Source organism: Taudactylus pleione, unplaced genomic scaffold (genome assembly GCF_031769625.1).
Source record: "Taudactylus pleione unplaced genomic scaffold, aTauple2 ptg000396l, whole genome shotgun sequence".
NCBI lineage: Eukaryota > Metazoa > Chordata > Amphibia > Anura > Myobatrachidae > Taudactylus > Taudactylus pleione.
The window spans coordinates 4,005,023-4,027,028 of NW_028284797.1; positions in this window are offsets into that span (position 1 = coordinate 4,005,023).

Below are 22,006 nucleotides of genomic sequence, written 5' to 3' on the forward strand. Positions count from 1 at the left end.
CACGGTGCCACAGTGGAGAAGGAGGCATTGGCCATAAAGTGGGCGTTACAAACTTTTACATTTTTGGTGGAACACAGGCCAGGGGGCCTGTTGTTTAAAGCAGACGCGTTGTCATGCGTTCATTGTTTGGGGGCTTCAGTTGTTCCACCCCATAGGTCGAAACAAAGGGGGGGGATATGTGATAGGATCACTGGTAAAGTGGTCTGTGGCAAGGACATTTATCCCTGATTCCTGTCCTATGTATTTTAAACCCCCAGGAGAAAGTCTGCAGTGTAGCAGGCTTGAGTTTCGGCTTTTTGAAAAGCCGGTTTGGGACCTGGGGGTTGTGGGTGAGAGGAGAGGGAGGGCTCCACCCACGGCCACTCCAGGTTTTGGTTCTCGCAGCCTAGTATCAGGCTTGTTAGTTTTCCACCTGAGAGTGGCCAATATAAGCCTAGTGTGTTGAGGGCTGATTGTCTCACCTGGGAGAGCAGACAGGGAGTTTGCTCAGAGACACTTGGAAAACCTGTGAGTACTGTGCTGTGCTTTGTTGCTGGCGAGGGCATTAGGCCCTGCCAGGTTCTGGTAGTGAGGGAACTACCTGTGAAGTTAGTGCCCCAACAGGGCTAGGATTTACGTTTATGTTTTCTTTGTGTTATTTCTGACATTGTACAATAAAGACTGGCGCCGACCAGCTTGTACTTGCATCCCGACTGGTGTGCTGCTTCCCTGCTGCTGTGTGTGTGTGTAAGGAAGGAGTCCTCTACCCAGGAGAGGGACCCCCTAACCTAACTGTGTCACAATATATATATATATATATATATATATATATATATATATATAATCCAATACCACACACAATAGGAAGTGGTATAAGGGCACTCACCACATGTAGAACGATCAGCTTGTTTAATAGAGCCAATAAATCAATTTTACATGGTTGCTCCATAGGAGAAAGTTACCAACGTTTCGGTCTGCAGAGACCATTATCAAGGTACAGCAATCCGGAAAAAGTACATCAGCATAGATCCAAACGGGTCACCACAAATAGGAACCAATTCAGCACATCATGGAAATGTGACCCGTTTAGATCTATGCTGATGTACTTTTTCCGGATTGCTGTACCTTGATAATGGTCTCTGTGCAGACTGAAACATCGGTAACTTTTTCCTATGGAGCAACCTTGTAAATTGACTTATTGGCTCTATTAAACAAGCTGATCGTTCTACATGTGGTGAGTGCCCTTATTCCACTTCCTATTGTGTGTGGTATTGGATTATATGAATGTTCTGGTCGGGACCTTAAAAGGAGCACCCCTATTTACCATTTCTTGATCTAATGATGATGTGAGTGCAGATATATACTACTTGTTATATATATATATATATGTGTGTATGCGTGTGTGTGTATATGTATATCCCTCCAGATGGTACAGGCAGATCTGCACTATATTATACAGGCATACATGTCCCATTACTTACAGCATGTGCATCACACACACAATTACTCTGGAAGGCATCACGATGCCCCTCTTCCAGTGCACCATGCATGGTCTAAAGGAGGAAACAAATCCACCCCACACCTCTCAAGCACACTCAGCCTACCTCCTAACCATGCTGAAGCCTGGATCTCTCTACCTCTGGGATCCTCTGTACCACAAGGTGCTGCTAAGTGTTAAGCAACAGTAGCAGCCACCTTGGTCCCGCCCCTTCTGTGATTCACTGCTTTCACTGGACACATTGCTATCACAGCCAGCTGGTGGACTGGCCGGCACAGCTGACAGTCATTGGGGAGCATGCACAGGACACCTGGGACAATGGGGAAGCTCCGCTCATGGATAGGCATGGAGGGGAGGAGAGCAGCAACATAGCAGTGCATCCACATTGCGGCTCATGGTGGGGTAAATCCAGTCTGGTGGGTGGTGATGTGCACTTCTTCCCGCCCAATTATACATACCCACATAAAACTGACAACAAAACATTTGAATCAGGACCTGACAAGCTGGATGATTAGCCATGATGGCAGCAAAGAATACAGGGCAGAGAAAAAAGATGCCCTGATGGAAACAATTAATTCCCCCTGGAATGTCTAATTATGTGGTCTGGACAATTCTTTTTAAAAAAAAAGCAAGTGCTATGTTGATTGCTGGACATTATAGTTCCACAGAATTTAAAGCAGGTGCTGTGTTATTTTGTGCTGTAAATACAATGGAAAGTCAAGTGTGATATATAGAAAACAAAAGCTGTTTCTGTGTTTATGCTGAGTGGAGATGAATTTGGGGAAACTGAATCAAGCTCAGAGTAAAGGCAGGTAATCTACAGTTATTCAAAATGGAGATTTGCAAATCCAGGACTGGAGTATCCAATCTGAAAGTAAAGCTAGTATCTTATGTAATTTAATGTTGTTTAAAATCCTCTGTGGTAACTCTTTTCAAAATACTGGGGCTCCAAGTAATGTTCCAGAGAAAGAGACATTTAAATTGGCAAAGCAGAGTATAAATATTAGTGTGTGTGGTCAGTTTATGGTGCAAGGTCCATCAAGAGAAGACTATCAGCATAGAAAAATTTGACGACTTTGTGAATTTTGGCGTGAAATATTGTTATGCTTTTACGCTACAAAAGAGAAGCTTTTGCATGTGCAAATTGAAAAGACATTCCAGAGTGAGTTGTCCCCTTTGAAAATAGCATTATACAGGAGGAAACAAAAATACTTAACGCTCTTAAAGAGACAGACCTCAAATTAGTGGTTATGTCTGAGCCCTTTGCAGAGGCTGAAACAATAAAGTTTATGATAAAGTATTAGAATGATGTGCTGCTAGCAAATAATTAAGTATTAGAGCAAGACATGGCTGAATTGCATCAAAATTGTGTGGTACTTCAGCAGAAAGTGGAAAAATTAAAATAATGTGTCAAAGGACACCTGATTGACACAGATCACACACAAGAAAAAGTGGAGGATCTAACTTTGCTGTTAGAAGAAAAATACTTTTTAGTAGTCTCTACAAAAGTTAGACTTGCAGAGTATGAGTTAGAAAGAAATTCTCTGTCTGAGAAACTCCATGAATGTTTGGAAGACAGGGAGAAATGTCTTTAGATTCTGCAGAAAGAGCATGGTACAAAGGACTCAGAGGTTGTCTGTCTTGAGGCAAGCTTTATGGAGCAAATACAGACACTCCAATCCAATTTGGCTGCAGCCAGAGCAGTTTCAGAATGTCTGACAGATAGGAATTTCTTTACGGAGGAAAGTCTGCATTAAGCAGCATAGCAAAGTGAATCTTAGGAGGATAAATGTAACCAGGCACATGGTGTGGCTTGGAAATTGCAAGAAGAGAGTGAGAACCTTGAAAAATGTCTGCTAAGTACACATAACCAGTTGCAAAAATTCCAAATTGAAAGGAATACTATAGAACTGGCGTTGCAATGTGAATTAAACGTGGCAGAGTCTGAAATAGCTGTACAAAAGTTGAGACTTGCTGCATTTGAATTGTGGAGAGCAATCTTCTGTAGTCAGAGAGCAAATTGGAAAGTGCCATAGTGAAAATGCCCAGCTGGAAGAGCAGCTGTCTGCAACTCAGAAAAAGTTCCATGTGGTAGTGGGAAAATCATATGAGGAAAATAAGTTGAATGACATTCTGAAGTTGGATTCTTGACACAAAATAGTGTTTGATGTCTTCACTGTACCTAGTGTGACAGAAGTACATAAACACAAGCAGCAAGTATTACAGATTGATCCTAAAAAGGCTGGCATGAAGAGTGATATGCAACCAGTGCCAAGTGTCTTGTGTGGTGGACAGCAGACCAACAGTGAATTGCAAGAACAAAGGAAGATGTTCCAGAATGATGTCTTCCAGCAGCAGTGGGACCATTAAGATGTCTTCATTAACAATACCAGTGTACAAGAAGAAACAAACATATCGAAGTTGGGAAATTCCCTAAAATTCTGTCATGTAAAAGTGGATGAGATACCTTATAGTAACTTTCAGTCTACAGAGATAGTTGACGATGTGAAGTCCACACAAAGAGCTACAGTTCGAGATAACTAAACTGTGTCTAAAGTTGATGTTAAAGAACTGACAAATACAGAAGGTGACTATATGACCTGTGAGTCAAAGGTACAGGATGTACAGAAGTATACATAGATAGTGATGGATTCAAAGGATGAGACTCTTTTGTTGCCATGTGTTCAAAGTAATATGAATGTGACCCAATCACACCATTTTGCTGAGGAAAGCAGAACCTTAAAAAATGTTAATACTGACAGTCTTGTTAAGTGTAATATTCATGTATGTGAAACAGGGCCTTCATGCAACCAGGATGAACATGCAATGCAGCTGAATTTTCCTGTGAGCAAGTGATGTTGTCTCACAGTACAAAGTTTACAGCAAGTAAACCTGCTAAACTGGATCTGAAAATAAAGACCTCTGTGGAGAGGGAACTTCAACCTGTGCTAGTGGAACATGTTGGAATTGTTAATCATAATTTCAAGGTCCAAAAAGTGGATGTTCAAGAAAATCTAAGTTACATGTGCCTTATTAAGTGGTAGATCAAAATAATAAAGTGAAGTTTAACCACTTGCCTGGCATGGTCGTATCAGACACGACCATACCAGACTGGGCTTTCCCTGACATGGTCGTATCTGATACGACCAGTCAGGAAAGCTCTGTGGGCGGCTGCTGGAAAATAATTTTCTAGCAGCCGCCAATCACAGAGGGACCTCCTAGTCCCTCTGCACACTGTCCCTCCCCGTGGGCCGGCCGATCATTGCTTGCAGTGATCGGACAGCCCAACGAAAGCGCACCCACTCCCAACAGCAGCCCGGCGGCTGCTGACAGGGCAGAGAAGGCAGCGCTGATAGCGCTGTCCTTCTCTCCCTCCTCCGGAGCTAGCAGCAGCTAGGCGGCTGATGGCAGAGCAGCCGCCGGGCAGAGAAGGACAGCGCTATCAGCCTGGCGGCTGCAAACTAGTCAAAGTAGCCGCCGGGCAAACAGAAGGTAGCGCTATCAGCGCTGACCTTTTCTCTGCCCCCACCCCACCATCCTGTCAGCAGATGCAAATAGTAGAGGGAGCAGCCACTGGCCAAAGAGCCAACCCCTCCTCTCCCTCCTCCATGTTTGCAAGCCCCACCCCACGTATAAACGCAAAGCCCTAGATGTATGTGTATGTATATTATATATATTATTTATATATATATATATACATATATATACACACTCACACACTGTGTGATTTGTATATAAATTTGTCAGTTAAGTGGTTAAAGAGCAGTGGACTAAAGTTTGAGAATTAATAAAAAATCTGGTGCCACCACCCTCGAATGAAGATGTAAGGAAAAATAGCAGGAAATATTCAGACTGATGCCCTGAAAATAATAGTGGGAATTATATCAACCCACAAAATAATAGAAAAATAAAGTATTTTGAGTCACTGTCAAATTAATTATATTTAATCATAAAAGAGGTATACATATATATTTCAACAAAAGAAAGAAAAATATATAATTTTCAATATAATGCATACATAATATACTAAAACATTCTCCCAATAAAGAGTTCTGGATCCAGATATAAAAACATATATATCAGTGTCAATAAAAATAAGAATTAATGATAGTTCAAAACATGTTGTCTAATAGTTATATCCAGAGGAACATAATTTGTATCGACCAGTGGAGATTTGTAACCAAAGTATTAGCACCACGCTTGTTGATCTGTACCAATCAGCAGAAAATTGTATCCAGTGCAAAGTGTATCTTCCTTTTAAACTTGAGGCATCTTACTGGAGCAGTTTTCCATTAAATACATGACACATAGTGAAATAGCCTTTCTCAGTTAACTTTATCACAGTACATAAAGACAGTAATGTTCTGTATAGAACACTGAAGTGTAAAGATAAGCAAGCACTTGTTTGTATGTATAGTCATGTATATGTCAAATAAATCAGTGCTTAAATCACAGACATGTCCAGGGATTTCTATAGATCTCAATTTAGGAAGCACTTTGAGCACGCTGCTTGCTCTCTATGGATTTAATGATATAGTGCTGTCCTATTTGGGTGAGGTTATTGGGCAGTGAAAAAAAGCAATTTGCATATACATGTCTCTCACTACCGCCGCACCAGACTTACAACTCCTGTTGTGTGCTGCCAAAGGTGATATAGCCGATAGTGACCAGTCAGCCACACCCAAATAGGACAGTACTATACCATTAAACCCATAGAAAGCAAGAAGAGGATGACCACCCCTCCAGAGGATAGATGCTATTGTTCAATCTCTCTACACATTCATTAACTAAATTAGAGATGAAGGTTCTACCAAGGGTTCTATCCTTCATTACTTCCACACATTTTAAGGGTATGGAATGGGAGATTGAGAGATTTAGGCTGCAGTGGCAACTTACACTTCAAGAAAATTTCAATAAATCCAAGATGATGCCAACTTCTCAATCTTCATTGGAAATTCCTCATCACGTGAAGCTTTTTGGAAGATCCACTTTCGAACCTAACTCTACTAATATATCAATTAAAATGTTTAACAATATGCTTGAGAAAGAGGCTAATAATTTGGTAAAATAGAACATATCTAACTGCAATATATAATAATATATCTACCTTAGAGTTTAAAATTTTTAAGTATTTGTCGTCCTATGCTGATATCATAATGCGGCCTGTGGATAAGGGTGGGTGAATAGTACTCCAATACTTATCATGCTACAAGGCTGAGATTTAACGACAGCTTAGTGATGTTCAGTGTACAAATTGCTTGCTTCTGATTCCACTGCTATTTTCAGTAAGATTTATCTGCATGCTTATAATCTGCTGCATCTAATGGGTTAACTTCTAATGACTTTTGTTCAGCCTTGGTCTTTAAATATCCTGTGATACCAGTTCTGTACACATTACCTAAGGTGCACAAGCATCTTGACAACCCTCCCTGTTGTCCAATTATTTTGACCCAGGGGTTATTGTTTCAACTCGTCTCTGTGTACCTAGACTCACTAATCCAACCATGTGTTTTAGGTCACCCCAGGTTTCTATTTGATACCACAACTTTCTTGAATAGATTGGAGGCATTGGGTAGGATTCCATCTAATTGTTGGTTATGTAGTGTTGATGTATCCAACCTATATATTCCCAACAATGATGGAATTGAGGCTGTTCGTAAACTAATTACTAACAACTCTTTCCATCAGTGCCCTGATATTGATTTAATTTAATATTTGCTAAACATGATTCTAACACAGAATTATGTCCATTACGCCAATGCATATATGTTAAAGGTGGAGAAATAATTTTTTTTTTCTCTAGTGATGTGGTATCAGATTAGATTGTATTTTATGCTGGATATATTGATTATCTTTTCCTGATATGGTCAGGTACCAAAGAAGGTTTTATATGACTTATGGAAGATCAACCTGTGGCACGTCACTTTGTGCAGACTGGCCACAACTTGTTGGCATTAAGGTACATTATAATTGATCATGTCCCTGCAAAATGAAGGGGTGGCAATCACTCTCTTAAACTATTACAATGCAAATCTCACTGGATTTATCACTTGGGGACATTAGGAACCAAGGGGTTAAATGAAAACTTTTAGTTTTTTTACTTTCTGTGATATGCTGTGGGTCCCCTACCTCTGGGTGGCAGAGCTGACCTGATTCTGGTAATTTTAAATTCATGTTTAATTATGTGACCCACTGATGGGTTCTCCTACTGTTGTTGGTCGGGGGGTTCATTCTAGGGGTGTACACCGGCCACTTTTCGTGTTTTGAGTTTTGGTTTTGGATCTGGATCTTTCTTCGTGTTTTGGATCTGTATTGGTTTTGCCAAAACCACCCTTCGGTGTTTTGGGTTCTGGGTTTTGTGTTTTGGATCTGTATTTTTTTTTAAAAAAGCATAAAAACAGCTAAAATCACAGAATGTGTTGATTTTTCTGCTCCTATGCTATTATTAACCTCAAAAACCTTAATTTCCACTCATTTCCAGTCTATTCTGAACACCTCACACCTCACAATATTGTTTTTATGTCCAAAAGGTTGCAACGAGGTAGATGGATGACTATGCTAAGCGACACGAGTGGGCGGCACAAACACGTGGCCCATCTAGGAGTGACACTGCAGTGGCAGACAGGATGGCAGTTTGAAAAACTAGGCCCCAAACAGTACATAATTCAAAGAAAAAAAAGAGGTGCAAGATGGATTTGTCCTTGGGCCCTCCCACCCACCCTTATGTTGTATAAACAGGACATGCACACTTTAACAAACCAATCATTTCAGCGCCAGGGTCTGCCACATGACTGTGGCTGAAATGATTGCTTCGTTTGGGCCCCCACAAAACAAGCTGGCAATTAATCTGTCCCTGCACAGACTGGCTCTACGGAGGCAAGATGTCGTCCTCATCCTCCTCATCCACCGATTCCTCACCCTCTTCAGTGTTGTGTACATCCTCATCCTCACAGAGTATTAACTCGTCCCCGCTGGAATCCACCACCACAGGTCCCTCTGTACGTTCTGGAGGCTGGCCTCCCTGGAAGAGTTGATAATTCATTTTTATGAACATCATCTTCTCCACATTTTGTGGAAGCAACCTCCTACGCCTTTCGCTGACAAGGTTCCCGGCTGCACTAAACAATCTTTTGGAGTACACACTGGAGGGGGGGGCAACTCAGGTAAAATAGAGCCAGTTTGTACAGGGGCCTCCAAATTGCCTCTTTTTCCTGCCAGTACAGGTACGGACTTCTCTGACATGCCTACTTGGATGCTGTCACCGATGTAATCCTCCACCATTCTGTCAATGGTGACAGTATCATATGCAGTGACAGTAGACATGTCAGAAATTGTTGCCAGGTCCTTCAGTCCAGACCAGATGTCCAAACTTGGTCCTGCCTGCCCTACATCAACCCTACAGCGGGTTGCTTAGGATACCTACGTTTTTTCCTGGCAGCCCCAGTTGCGGGAGAAAATTAAGAAGGAGCTGTTGACGTGTCACATTCCGCTTCAGCTGACAGTGTTTTCACCAGCAGGTCTTTGCACCTCTGCAGGCTTGTGTCGGCCGGAAATAGAGACACCACATAGGCTTTAAACCTAGGATCGTGCACGGTGGCCAAAATGTAGTGGTCTGATTTCAACAGATTGACCACCCTGGAATCCTGGCAAAGCAAGTGAAGTGCTTCATCCACAAGTTCCACATGCCAAGCAGAATCGCTCCATCTTAGCTCCTCCTTCACTTTCTCCAGCTGCTTCTGCAAAAGCCTGATGAGGGGAATGACCTGACTCAAGCTGGCAGTGTCTGAACTGACTTCATGTGTGGCAAGTTCGAAGGGCTGGAGAACCTTGCACAAAACAGAAATCATTCTCCACTGCGCTTGAGTCAGGTGCATACCCCCTCCTTTGCCTATGTCATAGGTGGATGTATAGGCTTGAATGGCCTTTTGCTGCTCCTCCATCCTCTGAAGCATATAGAGGGTTGAGTTCCACCGCGTCACAACCTCTTGCTTCAGGTGATGGTGGGGCAGGTTCAAGAGTGTTTGCTGGCACTCCAGTCTTTGGCACACAGTCGCTGAATGGCAAAAGTGGCCAGAAATTTTTTGCGCCACCCAAAGCATCTCCTGCACGCCCCTGTCGCTTTTCAGAAAATTCTGCACCACCAAGTTTATTGTGTGAGCAAAACATGGGATGTGTTGGAATTTGCCCAGATGTAATGCCCGCACAATATTGGTGGCATTGTCAGATATCACAAATACCCAGGAGAGTCTAAGTGGGGTAAGCCACTGGGCGATGATTTCCCTCAGTTTCTCTAAGAGGTTGTCGGCAGTGTGCCTCTTACTGAAACCGGTGATACACAGCGTAGCCTGCCTTGGAACAAGCTGGCGTTTCTGAGATGCTGCTACTGGTGACACTGCTGTTGTTGCTGCGTAAGGTGATACATCTACCCAGTAGTGGGCTGTCAGTCATATAGTCCTTAGTCTGCCCTGTTCCACTTGTCCACATGTCCGTGGTTAAGTGGACATTGGGTACAACCGCATTTTTCAGGACACTGAGGACACTTTTTCTGATGTTTCTGTACAGTCTCGGTATCGCCTGCATGGTGAAGTGGAATCTAGACCTTCATCAATTGTCTAAATCCCACTGCACTAATGGCGGATACCGGACGCACGTCTAACACCAACATAGCAGTCAAGGCCTCAGTTATACGTCTTGCATCAGGATGACTGCTGTCGTACTTCATCCTCCTTGCTAAGGACTGTTGGAGGGTCAATTGTTTAGTAAAAGTAGTGGTGTTCCTGCTTCCTCTCTGGGATGATGAATGACTCCAAGCAGCAACAGCAGCACCAGTAGGCGTAGCAATGCAGGATCCACCGGAGGAATCCCGGATAGGAGAGTCAGTCATGCCAGTGACATGGCCTGCAGGACTAATTCCAATCCTGACTAAGGAGGAAATTGATGAGGAGGGAGTTGACGGTGTGGTTTGCAGGCGCTTGGATACAACAGGACAACAGGATTTAGGTGTCCCTGGACTGCTTACGGTCATAGCCAAAGTTTCTGAACTTGACAGGAACTTTTTATGAACACGCTGCAGGTGCCGTATAAGGGAGGATGTTCCTAGGTGGTCAACATCCCTACCCCTACTTATTTCACCTTTACATATGGCAAGACAGTTGTTGTCCGGATATGGATAGAAATATTGCCAGACCAAAGAGGTGGAATGTTTGGTCTTCTGCCCAGGCATGACCGTGATGGGCTTTTTCATCCTACGGACAACAACTGTCTCCCCCGGAGCCTGATTTAAACAAACCACATCACCATCAGAATCCTCCTTGCCAACTTCCTCCTCAGCGCCAGCTACACCAGTATCCTCATCCTGTTGTACTTCAACAGTGACATCTTCAATTTGCATTTCAGCAAGTGACTGTGGGTGCTCCTTTCAGCACTTGCAGGGGGCGTGCAAATGGTGGAAAGAGCCACCTCTTTCCATCCAGTGCTGGGAAGGTCAGGCATTGCAACCGCCACCACACTTGGACTCTCCTTGAGGATTTGTGATATCTTCTTAGAACGCACAGTTCTTCTCTGTGCTTTTGCCAGCTTAACTCGTTTGATTTTAATTAGTGGGAGGAGAGCTTCCATCGTCATGTGAAGCTGAACCACTAGTCATGAACATAGGGAAACCTTAGCCATTCCTTGCACTCCGTGTCGTAAATGGCATATTGGCAAGTTTGCATTTCTCCTCAGATGATTTAAATGTTTTTTTTTAAGGTCATTTTCCTGAACTTTGTCATTTGGGATTGTATGTGCCCTCTACTGTGACATTGGGCATTGGTCTTGGCAGACGATGTTGATGGCATGTTATTGTCTATGTCATGACTAGTGGCAGCAGCAACAGCACTAGGAGGAACTGATTCTTGATCTTTCCCTATTTTATTTTTATCGGAGAAAGTTTGGTCCTCCATTTATGTTATATTGATATATACATGCGGGTAAGGCGCACACAAACACAGAAAATATTTTTTTATTTTTGTTGGAGACTAGTGCACTTTGTGGGTTACACCACCCTTTAAGAAATGAGCCAGCCGGCTCTTTACTTATGGGACACAGGCGCACGCTTGGCACTGCTCCTTTGTTGATGCATGTGCAGCTACAGTGCACACAATTCACAAAGTCAGAAAAAAAAGAAGAATTTTTTATTTTTTGTTGAAGTACACTTTGGGGGTTACACCACCCTTTAACAGACAGGCGCACGCTTGGTGCTGCTGCTTTGAGGATGCATGTACAGTGCACACAATTCACAAACACATAAGAAAATATTTTATTTTTGTTGGAGTGCACTTTGGGGGTTACACCACCCTTTAACAGCAAAGCCAGCCGGCCCTTTACTTATGACACAGGCGCACGCTTGGCGCTACTTTGTTGATGCTTGTGCAGCTACTGTGCACACAATTCACAAACACAAAAAATCATTTTTTATTTTGTTTGGAGTGCACTTTGGGGGTTATTGCACCCTTTAATGGACAAGCCAGCCAGCCATTTACTTATGGGACACAGGCACACGCTTGGCGCTGCTCCTTTATTGATACACGTGCAGCCACAGTGCACACAATTCACAAACACAGAAAATATTTTTTTATTTTGTTTGGAGTGCACTTTGGGGGTTACACCACCCTTTAACAGATGAGGAGAAGGAGCGCTGGAGTGAGTGAAGGAGCAGGGTAAAGGAGAAGAGGTGCTGGAGTGTGAGGCAAGGAGCAGGGTAATGGAGGAGAGGAAGGGCTGAAGAGTGAGGGAAGGAGCAGGTTAGAGGAGCAAAGGCGCTGGAGTAAGTGAAGGAGCACCCCCCCGCACCCCCAGAAAGGTAGGGATTTTGGAATCGGTATAAAATACCACCGGCCGCATGGTTTGATTCCGGCAGCGGCAGCCCGACAGATGAACAGATCCTGGCAGCGGCAGCCCGACAGCGCTGGAAATCTCGATCATCCTCAGGTAAGTAATAACTAACATAACCCCACTAACCCTAACCCTCCTTAGGGGTGCCTAACCCTAACCTCCTCCCCAAGTGCCTAAGCCTAATCCCCCCTGTAAGTGCCTAACCCGAATCCCCCCACTCCCTGCTGCCTGACTCTAACCCTCCTGGGGGGGGTACCTAACTCTAAGTCCCCCCTGTGTGCACTAAACCTAATCCCCCCCTGCGGCTGTCAGCTCACGGTGCCTGGCATCCCTTCGATCGGCATGCGGGGCGCCTGTCTCCCGGCATCGGGAAAATGACAGGCGTCTAGACATAGACGCCTGTCATTTAACTCAGGCCGGGTTGAAGCAGTCGGGAAGCCGGCTGTCGGGCTCATGTCAGCCGGTTTCCCGATTGCATCCCGGGATTTCTCCCACATTCTGCCCACTTTCTAGTGAAGTAGGCAGAATGAGGAGAATTTTGCGGGTGTCCATGCAAGGGGCAGGGCTTAATTACGCAATTCTTCATGAATCATGTCATTTGGCCCAGCCCCCTATTTAAATTTAAGACAATTGCAGCAAATTAGTGTGTGGGGGCGTGGCTTAATGATGCAAATTACCAGGTCCCGCCCCAATCACCACCCTCCTGCTTCTCTTACCTGGGCTTCTCCTGGGAAGAGAAATAAAAAGTTAGGCTAGTATGGAGCAGGGTAATGAAGAAGAGGAGAGGCTGAAGTGCGAGAGTAGGAGTAGGGTGATGAAGGAGAGAATGAGACTTCAACCTAGTGTGCCAGGACTTGCATGTGTGCCAACCCTCCCTATTGGTGCATAGCCTGACCAATCATGGGCAACTTTGAGATCCACACAGTGTAGTGGCACTGCAGCATTTGTAGAAGTCAGTGTAGAGAACCTGGAAGCGAGCAGTCACCAGCACTGTAAAGAAGATACAGGGCACATAGGACAGGAGAGTTTGAAGTTAAGAAGTTAACACTAATAATAATAAGTATGATCCTTCACTGGCTTCAAGAGCTGGTGTTTTAGGGTAGATGAGAGTGTGTGCATGTGTGTGTGCATGGAGGGGTGTGAGTCACAGGGCTATAGGGTTCATTGTATTGTTAGTAGAAGGGACACTTATTCTCTTATCCGCTCATATCAGCATTATGTTAATTACTTATAGAGGAGGTAATATAACAGTGAAGTGAACTTATCTTTGTTAACAATAAAAATGATATGGAGGGGGAGGGGGGGTCAGAGTAACACTGAGTGACAGTGTCATTGGGCCTGATTCAGAGCCGTTCGCTATTTGTGGTCGTTCGTTCAAAAACAAGGGGTGGCTATTCAAATGATCCGTTCGCAAATTGCAGTCTGTTCCCACCTCTGAGTCTGAACGAGTGATAAAAACGCCCCCTGGCCGCACTCACCATACGTCATGTCCGCTATTTATTAGATTAATCGAGTACATCGTACAGCGTATGAACTGCTCGCTATTCTTGTGGTTGGTGTTTTCAACCGCTATTTTGCGAGCAGTTCTGAGTTAAAAAAAACCAAGTGACGTGGTCAATGACGCTGCTGTATTAATTATGCACTCCCTTAAAACGCCCGTTAGAACCTTTAAGCACGCCTGCGTTCGGATCTCCACTCCCCGTTTTCAAGCACCTTCCCCTGTTACCACCCACATACGCCTCATTCTGTCACTCAAAATAGCAGGCCCTCGCTATATTGCGTACCAACGATTTTCGGCCGCACTGACTGGTTCGCGCATGCGTACTAAAAACCGTACGCATGCGCAGATGTGCGAACATCGCTCGGAACGAGCGTACTGCCGCTAGCGAGTGGCTCTGAATGAGGGCCATTGTTAGTAATTAAAATGGAGGGGTGGGTAATTGCAATGTTAATCACAAAGTAGTGCAATTTCCACACATTGGCAGAGGAATAGACCCAATGGAATGATTATTTCTTCCTAATAACTATTTCAGTCGTCCTTAATATTCTGTGGTATGGGGTTAAGGTTGCAGTGTGGGCTCCTTGATTGGGAGGGCCATAACCGATAAGCATTAGAAAATTCCATAGGCAGAGGGAAGTTGACTTGGAAACCTGTTGTAAAATGCTTGCTCAGCAGATAAGCTCCCAGATACATGGACTGGGCCGTAACTAGGGTAGTGCGACCAGTGCCATGGCACAGGGCACCACAGGGCAGGGGGCACTGTTTGGGCCTGACAATTTTCCTGTTTATTATCATTATCACTTGTAGCTTCCTCTTCTTTTATCCCCAGCATCACCTGGCCTTCCCTATCTCTTCCCTGGCCCTTCCCCATGAGGCCATGGCCCTTGTTTAGGTTAACTATCTTATGTCCTAATTTAAATATGGGGGGGTGGCTCCAATGCTCTCTCTCTGGCACAGGGCACCAAAGTCTAGTTATGGCTCTGTACATGGATCTCCTATATGGAGGCTGCCAATTTGTTTTCTTACTTCCTTCTTGATAAATATACGTTTGTAAAGCATAGTCATTACTTGGAATCTGATAAAACTGATAGGTTTCTGGCTTATTTGACCAGGGAGGAGTGGGCTTCTCCATTTATAGCCTAGATTCCAGACCCATTGAGCTGTTCTGATTGCACAGCCGCAGATGGCCACTGTTTGGTCTTCTGCACATACAAGGTGCCATCTATTCGCTGTGTTAGAGCACCACTGTGGAAAACAGACATGTTCCACAGAGATCCAGAGAGACCCTGCAATTAGCTTCAATAAACATCCTGCAAGAGCATAATGCTACCCACATACATCACCAGCTGGTGCTCTGTATGCTATGCTCAAGTTCTGCTCCATATGCAATACATTTTATAGTATTACTCTGATTAAATATTTACTTTTATTTACTTCTATTTTCTTTTCTTACACAAAGATGACCGCACTATTGTGAAAAGTTGGCTAGTAAATAATTAGATTTAATAAAAATCATGTGATATCTACTCTGTAAGTTGAAACTGTATTTTTTAATATATTTTTGTTGTTGTTGAGAAAATAGTTTCAAATTACACTTGGGGAAAAAAATTGTTTCCCAAGGATGAAAATAACTGAGCCTAAAGGGGGGTATCCACTAGACGATAAAGTTGAACGATTGAACGATAATGATAAAATCGTTCGATAATCGTTCGATAATCGTTCAAACATCGTTTGAACATCGTTTGCAAATCGTGCAGTAATTGTTTCTAACGATGTACGATGCGCGCGCTCCCGCTGGTCGTTTGATCGTCTCCTCCATTGACTGAACATGCAGGTCAATTTCACTTGTTTGCCTACAAATCGTTTACACATCGTTTACACATCATTCACGCTGAACGATCAAACGATGAACCACTATCTGCCCACTATAGCTGAAAGCTCTCAATCACAGATTAAAACAACATAGTTTATTGTTAGATCTTTTGCAAATCGTTTGCAAATCTTTTGCAAATTGTTCAGAGTGGAAGATCATATTTCAAGGGAAACTTCAAGGGAAAATCGTTAAGAGGTTGGACAGGGATAAAATCGTCTAGTGGATGCCCCCCATAAGTCATAAATATATTTTATAATGGGTGCAGGGTGTGCAGTGCACATGAGCCCCTACACTGCACACCCTGCAGCTACTTTACACTTACCTTGTGCCTGCAAGCAAGTCCCTCTTCCTATGCAGCACCATTTTCTGAGCAACATCTTAAGGAAGATGGTGCCGCACAGTGAAAGGAAAGACTCTTGCACTGTGCCAGAGACTTTGGTCTTTTTTTTTTTGCGCATGCACCATGTTCGGTAATTTCACTGAGAAGATAGCGCCATGTAGGAGGAGGGACCTGCTTTCTGTCACAAAAGGTAAGGTGTGCAGCAGAGGGGGGTCCGCTGCATACAGACCCCAAGTTTATCAGGGTCAACAAGTGAACTGTTCACAACATTCTTCTTGCCTGGAAAAAGTGAGGTAAGTTTTTTCCACTTCTTAATATATTGATTTTTCTTATCCCTACTTTCCCACTCAAATAAAGAACAACAGTACCTACAATCCTAGCAAGATCTCAGATATTTCACTTTTATTTCTGATACTAAACCTTTACTAAAAACATTATCAGTTCTATAAATTCTAGATATACTGTAATATAAATTTTTTTTATCCCAAGATTATTCTAAATAAGGAAAGTAAACGAACAGAAAAGAACACAGGGGTCTATTCAATATGTCAAGTATCGGGGGCCGAACCTGGATAATTATGTTTCTTCTCAACGAGAGTGCTGGCGCAATTCATCATTGCTCTGACACGGTAAAAACTGATCCGAAAATCAGTAGTCTCGCTGAGGTGCTTCTCTGCTCCTTTTGAAGCAGTGAAACTAATGCGCATGCGTGTCCTACAGGTCACGCATGTGCACAAGAGTCTGGCATGAGGAGCCGGACAGCGGCGGAGGGATCCAAAATGATCCCTTTTCACTACCTAGTACTCCTTCACATAGTGGGAAGATGGCAAATGCTCCCGCAATCAAGCTCCCAAAGTATTGTATTTATTGGAGCTAGATGAATTCTGTCCCCATACTAGTGTATGGGGTCAATGGGCCATTCTGGTAAACAGGAGATATCTGTGATACCTCCTGCATTACCCCTTTGATGAATGGCCATAAAAATGTTAGATTTCTCCTGCTTTTGTAGAAATGAAGTGATGATGAAAAGAGCCCTATGCTTTATAAGAAAATTAAATGGCTTATTTTAATAATTCATAAAAAAAGTATATTTAGAGCACCCACAAAACCCTTGGGACAGAATTGTTCACCAGTATTACCGATGTAGTCCTTAGTAAAACTTATATATATGTGTGTGTGTATATATATATATATATATATATATATATATATTATAAAATTTTGGTGACTGATCCCATTTAAATAATAAGATCTTAATAAATGTAAAGACCCTGATCTTGGTAATATGTATAATCATTTGAAAGATAAAAGCTCTATCAGAATCATTTGATAGACAATCTATCTAGATCAATCTGGAGCTTTGTACCCCTTTCTCGATTAGAGTCCCACTGGATTAGCACCTGATGGTGGGTATTGTAATCACAATTAATGACAAATAAAATCTATTGAAAACAGGTCTGCTGAATACAAAGGGTAAATGAACACAAAATAATACAGAAAGGGGTATAGAATTGATGCAATTAATGGGAGGCTATCAAGTTTCAGAACTTTCTTGTTGGTAAATACCAAGAGGCATGGAGTCTAATGTACTGGTGGCCTTCACCAGGTACCCCCACAAGGGAGTTTATGCTTTATTGCACCCTATATGCAGTTTGCAGCATTCTGACTGGGTTTCTATATATGGGCTGGCAGAGTGAAGGAACGGAGATAGGCTATGAGACTGTTCGCTGTAGGGCAAACTAGAGGTTAGTCAACAGGAATGGGCCAGAACCAGGTGAGCATTGCAGCACAAGAGAATGTGTAGAATCAGGTCAGAGAAATAGCTGAAGCCAGACCCAGGAGATTACTAAAAACAGTACCAAGGGAGCAGAGAAGAGAATTGTCAGACATACCAGATCAGTACACTGGAAATTACACTGGGATCCAGAACTGACCAGATGCTGGAGTAGATGTATGAAGTTACTTGGACAGTGCGCACAGACTTCCTTATAAGGAGGGAAGTTTGAATCTGGAGCCAAACATGACATCATATTTGGCATGTCTGGCCCTTTAAATCTGAGGCACTGTGGTATGTGCATTCCTATGGCAGCCACAGCCACCTGCAAGTGCTGCCAGGAGCAGATCAGCAGCAGCAAGGAGGATACTCTGGTGGTCGGGCAGCAGCTAGAGAGACCTTCTCCATGGTGGCTGTTGGCCAGCACTAGCCCTCCAATGCCTCAGGAGACGAGCACCAACAGACCCACTAAATGAGTTCTGGTCTCTGGCATGCTGTGACATGAGGCACTTCTGCCACTGCCTCAAAAGCTTAAGTACATGGAAGTTTAATATTTGATACATGCATGACTAGAGTAGCCAGGTAAGTACAGTAGGTGACTGTACTATATACAAATAAATTGATAGCAACCTTACAAGTGGATTGAAGAACATGCTTCTTGCAGGAGACCTGATAAACTTTCATGTTAGAGCATAGCTCACAACTCTGCTAAATGCAAACATAATTTTTTAATAATATATGTACATTTAAAGTTTGTTGCCACCAGAACAGGCAGTGTTACAGCTGGTCTGGTTGGCTGTCTCTCACAGGCTTGTCACTGCCAGGACCTACCCTGATGAGTGACTTCGGATGATTATTTCTTCCCCCCACAACATGGCACATACAGTGGTGCACTGTAACAAATAATAATCTCCTCTTCAGGATGGTGGTCTGAGTGGCGGGGGAGGCAATCGGGAAGCCGACTGCCTAAATACCGGCAGCCGGTTTCCAGACTGTCATTTCCCGGCAAGGGTGAAATGCCGGGCGTCTAGATGTAGACGCCCGCATTTCCCCGACACCGGGAAACCGGCGCCCGGCATCCCGATTGTAGGTTTGAATTAAATGATGTGTCTATCACTCCATATTAATAAGTGCCACTGACACTGTCCAGGTCATTTGATGGTAGAAAATAGATATAGAGGATTGTGTAGTCACACCTTCTACATTTTGAAAATCTGCTGATAAAGGTACATGTTAGATGATATATGTAGACAATGTTTATCTAGATAGTGTATGCAAGTATTGGTTTCTATACCTATTTTCCAAATTTAAAAGTCCACAAATGTGGATTCATAAATGTAAGACATGATCAAATAACTTGTAAATTATGTTTACATGTACAAAGTAATGGTAACACATTTTCTTAAACAGATTTTTCAAATCTCAAAATGAATCCCAAATTGGTAATACTGGTGACTGCTGTGGCCCTCATCTGCCTTGTGCACTTTGGTAAAGCAGAGAAGTTGTCATATTTTTGAACAAAGTTTCATATTTGTGTTTTTTATTGGTCTTGTTTTAATTTTAACTCTGTTAATTTTGTTGAGTACGTTACTTTTTATTACAGCACTATTATTACATTAGTCAAATCCTTTGGTATTATGTGATACAACTACTTTTGGTGAAATCCACTAAAAGGTTTAGCTAGTGGGTACAGAGTAGATAGTGACTAATGTACTAATTTGCACTTTTTAGGTGTCTGTGTCTGTAAGGTGATTGTTTAGTTTGTTATAGGTGTCACTTGAAGAATGCAAACCCTAAAACCGCCAATCACCTTTTTTTTCATTTAACTTGAATCTGGGATATAGAAAGAAAAAAGTGATGGGGTAACAGTACAATTTACAAACGTCCATTTATAATTTGGGATTAACAGAATGTCATTTATTTAATATATGGAGTAAAAATCATTGAAAGAGCTAATAGGGGTATTCAACATGGGTACGATAACATCGTTTTTTGCGTTAATATCGCACTTTTTAACATTTTTGCATTAATATCACTTGTTTTAGTTTTACACCGAATTCAATTTGAAAGACATCGCAGTTTTGAAAAGTCTTTGATAAAAAACAGTGATAACTTTTCGCAATTGAATAGGTGTCAAAAAAAAGTGCAGAATTATGGTTTAGGGGTGCAGGCTTAAAAAAAATAGCCTGCACCCCTGAGATTGACATTTCAAAAAAAACTGTGTAAAAAATTTTTTTTTTTAAAAATAGGGACACGCCAAAAAATTAATTTAAAAATTGGGGTGCAAAAAAAAAAGTGGGAAAAAATTGTTAAACAATAGGAAAATAGGTTCAGGGCTATTCTGCAAGTATGCGGCAGGTGTTTTCTAGAATAGAATTATAGCGGCAGGTGCACAAATGCAGAATTTTTTAAAAATTACTTTAGGGACACCAAGATATGCTAGTACCCATTTTCATGTACCCCAAATTTGATGGGACCACTTAAAAAACGAAAAAAATAACCTAAGTGCTCTTCTGCATCACTTCTTCAATGTCGGAAAAAAAACACCTGCTGCGGCTATTTAATTCCCCGACTTTCAATTAAAGGCTAAAACGGGGATACCCATACTGTTCCCCCATGTTTTTACAACTTTAGGAGGTCTTACAATTATTTTAAGGAAAAATTCATAACTTTACACAAATCCAACTTCGGACTTTCCCGTTTTCGTTAATTTTATTTTGAATACGGGGATAAGCTTGAGCGCGCACCATACCTTTACGCAGAAAAAAACTCCGATATGAAACGTTAACTTCGCCAGGGATGTTAACCTTTCGTATTGAATACCCCTCTAAGTGTCAATCAAGCCTGATTTTAGGTTACATTTTAAGAAGTGTTTGCAGTATAAAATATGTGAGGGGGACAGAGGGTGAAAGGGGTAGAAAACAAGGAGTGAAAGGTAAAAACAAGTTTACAAATTTTTCAATATGACCTCACAGATTAACAGACGATTTCAGATGAGTTACTATGGTAAAAAATGATGCTCCTGATGCTACTAAAATAAATGATATTTGTGAATCTTTAATATAGAAAATCAAGTAAATATCTGGTCTCATACTATTTTTTGTGTTTTGGAAGCAAACTTGGCATGTAATATAATTGGGGAGTTCATGTGTATAGCGCTCCCACATCTCAAAAAATGGTCTCTTTTGAATACTGTACATTTTATGTTTTTTCTATAAAGAGATAACCAATCCCACTGTTGTAGCTGAACTCTGCACATGCTGAAATAACTATATTTGTGCTGGGGGGGACTATGTTCCCCCGCTAGCACTTTTAGTATAGGCGCATATGCCCCAGAGTTCTATTCGCACGACAGTCAGGGGTGCAATTTTGGGAGTGATGATGGTGATCACAAGCCACAACATCACTCAACAGAGGTCCAGATCAGGAATGGGATTCCTCTATACAAACAGAGGGGTGGCACTAATGCATGAAATGCAATCCGGTCAGGTAAAGCTCTCCTGGCTACAGTAGCAGAGTGGTTACGTTGTGGTTTTGATATTTCACACAATATCCAGCCCTGTATGCCAGCGCTCTTCCCTTTTTCATTTGTTTGGTTCCTGAAGGAGTTTACCCATTCTCCATTAGATCTGCTGCATATTGGTCTCATACAGTATATTCTCAAGCTTTGGTCCCTTTATATTTATCCCTTGACAATCTAGGATATATCTGCATAAAGTGGTCAGGAGTTAAAGCTTAATATAAGGGAAGTTAATACTTCCTTCCAACTTAGAGTTTTGCAGGACCATCATCTTCATTTTAGTTAGAAAGAAGTTTTGGAAGTCATTTAAATATGTGAAGTATATCTGTAAATAATATAATTTTTATCAGATTTATAAGAGTTGTAAGTGTCACCAAGGATTGATTTAATTGAAGGCTTATTGAATTAGATATTTGAGATGATTTACACAAATAAAACTAATTGAGAGAACTAATAATAAATAATCAATGGAAAAAAAATCATATTTAGGTTTGTAACAATTAATTGATTACAGGAGACCAATAATACCCCTTTTACACCAGAGCTAAAACCCGGGTTAATGAAGGGTCAACCTGGGCAGGTGCCTGGTGTAAAAGGGGAGAGGGTTGGATCACCGGGTCGAGTGATCCGGCAATCCAAACAAGGAAAC